The sequence below is a fragment of the Octopus bimaculoides genome, chromosome 14 (assembly GCF_001194135.2).
Source record: "Octopus bimaculoides isolate UCB-OBI-ISO-001 chromosome 14, ASM119413v2, whole genome shotgun sequence".
Taxonomy (NCBI): Eukaryota; Metazoa; Mollusca; class Cephalopoda; order Octopoda; family Octopodidae; genus Octopus; species Octopus bimaculoides.
The window spans coordinates 48,532,374-48,536,523 of record NC_068994.1 but is presented as its reverse complement, the minus strand read 5'-3'; positions in this window follow the sequence as shown (position 1 = coordinate 48,536,523).

The following is a 4,150-nucleotide window of genomic DNA, read 5'->3' as shown; positions in this document are numbered from 1 at the left end:
AGAGAGAGAGAGAGAGAGAGAGAGAGAGAGAGAGAGAGAGAGAAAAGAGACAAAACCCAACAAAATATTTATAACATTTGAACTTAAGATCTAGAAGCTGACAGCCCAATATCATATCCATTCGCAAAGCTGACGTCAACTGGAATGGGGCTGCAAAGGCCAAATAGTATCACATCTGCAGAGAACACTCATTTCTTATCTCAGCAACCGGCGTTAATGATTGCATTTATAAAATGCATTTCGTACATTTTCTAAAGGACAGTATTTGTGACGCCAAATCTCACTCTCATGTTTTATCGCTTGTAAACATTGAACGTTTCTTATAACTAGCGCATGCACATGCATACACTCATGCATCCTTTCACACCTTTGTACCTCTAAAAATATGCCACAGTAACGTTGTAATTATAGCGTTATGTCACCAGAACCTCAATGTTACGATAATGTTCAGTCGTTTAATATATCACTATAAAGCTTTGTCATAAGATATAGCACAATAATGTAATCGATCTCAGTAACATTGCATCACCATAATGTTTATGTCATTATAATGCACACCGCTACGGTGGCAGATTGGCAGAAACGTTTTGAGAATAAGGCGACGAGCTGGCAGAAACGTTAGCACGCCGGGCGAAATGCTTAGCATTATTTCATCTGCCGTTACATTCTGAGTTCAAATTCCGCCGAGGTCGACTTTGCGTTTCATCCTTTCGGGGTCGATTAAATAAGTACCAGTTACGCACTGGGGTCGATATAATCGACTTAATCCGTTTGTCTGTCCTTGTTTGTCCCCTCTGCGTGTAGCCCCTTGTGGGCAGTAAAGAAATAAGAAACGTATTGAGAATCGGAAAACGCCATGCAGTATTTCTGTCGGTACTCTACATTCCGAGTTCAAAATTTGTGTATAATATATATATATGCACACGCACACACTCGCTCTCTTTCTCTCTCTTTCTCTCTCTCTCTCTCCTTCTTCTTCTTCTTCTTCTCTCTCTCTCTCTCTCTCTCCCTTTTTCTCTCTCTCTTACTCACTCTCTAATTTAATAATACTATAACGCTATACGACGAAGATGCTATGTCACTTTAACGCTATATCTTTATGATATCCATGTCATCGTAATTTTATGTCATGATAACGTTAAATTTCTACAAAGCTATGTTACTCTAACTTCATGTTAATGCAATGTTATGTCACTTTAACATGAATAACTGAAAATGTCAACTCGAATAAAATAAAAAAAGATAAACAACAACTTGAAATTCGGTCAGTCGGCAACAAGAATTCCGGCAGCCATCTTACATAGATTTATATCAGCCATGCAATAAACTAACGAGACAAAAACGTTCCTGTTGGACATTATCATTGAATACAAAGTGGAATCGATTACCAAGGGAGGTTGCTATATCGAAAACAATCAACAACCAGTTAGTTGTAGAACAGACCTTAAAATATTAGAAGAACGTTAAATTTGATATATCAATTTAAACAAATTCAAAAACTGGACTTTCAAATATCAGAGTAATTTGGATATATTTTTCTCTTAAGTCAATTTAACAATAAACTTTAAAAATATTAGGGAAGAAACCTTACATGTGGGTTTGTCCCCTACCACTGCTTGACAAACGGTGTTGTTATATTTACCTATCTATAACTTAGCGGTTCTGCAAAAGGATTCGATAGAATAAGTACCAGGTTTAGAAAAAAAAAAGTACTAGGATCGTTTTGTTCGACGAAACCCTTTAAAGCGATGTCCCAGTATCACCGCAGTCCAATAATTGAAACAAACAAAAGATAAAAGATAAACGATTCTAAACGTTGTTCTAATTATATACAAGGAAGATATATTATTAAGATAAACATAAGTAAATACTAATCACCAGCATAATGTTGTCAAATTTTAGCACAAGACAGGAAATTTCCGAGTGGGGAGAGGATAAGTCGATTAAATCCCCCAGTGTTCAACCGGTACATATTTTATCGTTTTCTGTATGGATGAAAGGTAAAACCAGCCTTGGCGAAATTTGAACCCGGACGGACGAAATGCTGCTAAGCATTTTGCACGGCGTGCTAACGTTTCTTATTTCTTTATTGCCCACAAGGGGCTAAACATAGAGGGGACAAACAAGGACAGACAAAGGGATTAAGTCGATTATATCGACCCCCAGTGCGTAACTGGTACTTATTTAATCGACCCCGAAAGGATGAAAGGCAAAGTCGACCTCGGCGGAATTTGAACTCAGAACGTAACGGCAGACGAAATACCTCTCAGCATTTTGCCCGACGTGCTAACGATTCTGCCAGCTCGCCCGCCTTGCTGATCAACATCACAATGATGTCACCGTTCGACAGCGATTTGTCATCACGAGGTTGTGATACATGCATTCGAGGGGGTGCTGAAAAGTTCCTGGCCTTAAGGATTTCGCAAAAGGCCTGGCTGGAAGCCCAACCTTTCGAGTTCTTTTACCGGGCTAAGAAAAACTGAAGGAAAGCTGGAATAAGTGTGTGAACCTGAGAGGGGGAATATGTTCAATAAAATCATAACCGATCCTCCGGTATTTTCGTTTACTCAAAGCCAAGAACTTTTCAGCCCCCCACCCTCGTACAAATTGACAGTGGACCAAACCAGGGCCAGATATCTTGAATACATTCCAACAATAGTACCACCTCAAATTTCCCATCGTTTCTCAGATTAAATAACCAGATTTAACTCAGTTCCTTTCTAGACCAGACTTCCAAAATTATATTAAATATAACTTGCTTTTTTTTTTTTGATCGCTTGTTTGTTTGTTTTTTTTTTGTTTTTTTTCAACACAAAATATTATGAAGTAATGCAATGGTGACATTGAGTCCTGACAACTGGAGCAACAGAAAAGAAATTTCTATAATTTCTTTTTTTTGTAAAAAATTCCGTACAAAAAAATGCTAATGCATCACGGTGAAACCAGCAAGAAAGAAAGAAAGAAAGAAAGAAAGAAAGAAAGAAAGGAAGGAAGAAAGAAGAATAGAAGAAAGAAAGGAAAAGAAAAAAGAAAGGAAGAAAGAAGAATAGAAGAAAGAAAGGAAAAGAAAAAAGAAAGGAAGGAAGAAAGAAAGAAAGAAAGAAAGAAAAAGATAAAAGAAAAACAGGAAGGAAAGAAAGAAGAATAGAAGAAAAAACAAACAAAGAAAGAAAGAAGGGAAGGAAGGAAGGAAGGAAGGAAGGAAGGAAGAAAGGATAGAAAAAGAAAGACTGGAAGAAAGAAAACCGGATTACAAGTTCAGGTTTTATTGTGTTACTGGGATATGCAAGAAACTGCTTTAGCATCAATCTTGAGAAATTAGGCTTCTCAAAAAACCAGAAGAGAGAAAGCTAATTAGAAGATCCAAGCCATCACTGGACCTGTAAGAATCTGTAAAACTTTCCAAAAACTTATCGTTTAAGTTTATATGTAAATGTCTAGACATGCAACTATGTACAAGAGAAACCATTTATATAAATGCTTTCCCAAATAAAATTGCTCTTCGTATTTGAAGCTCCGACGAAATTATATGGTGATACTATGAGTGCTTTGCATCTTATAGCAGAAACACTTATAAGCTAATGAAGTTCACAACATAATTTCTGTAGAGAAGCGTCGGTTCGGAACGTTAAAGACTCTTGCATTTTTCCTGAGCGTCAAACTAACACATCTTGTTTGTTTCCCCACCTGTCTTTCGGTTTTGCTTATTGAGGTTGTTTTCTGTTTTGTGTAGAAATTTGAACTGTATATCTGTGTGTCTGTGTGTGTATGTGTGTGTGTGTGTTTGTGTGTATTCACGACAAGCTTCTGCACAGTATCCATCTATCAAATTTATTTCAGTCATAAGGGATTGATTAATTCGAGGATATGCCAGCCTGAGGTGCCGCGAAGTCGCATCAAACCAGCAACCGTGTCAGGGTAACTTCTTAAAAGTACACATTGTCTGCAGACATCTCCCTCCTCACGCACGTACGCACGCACATACATGTACACACACACACACACACACACACACACACACACAGTGCTTGCGTGCGCACGGTCTTCAAACAAGAAGGTCTTTCTACATTCACAACAGCTCTTTCACTTATAGATCCGGGAAAAAAACTAATGTCCACGTGCACATAAGTACACACACACACATGCGCAC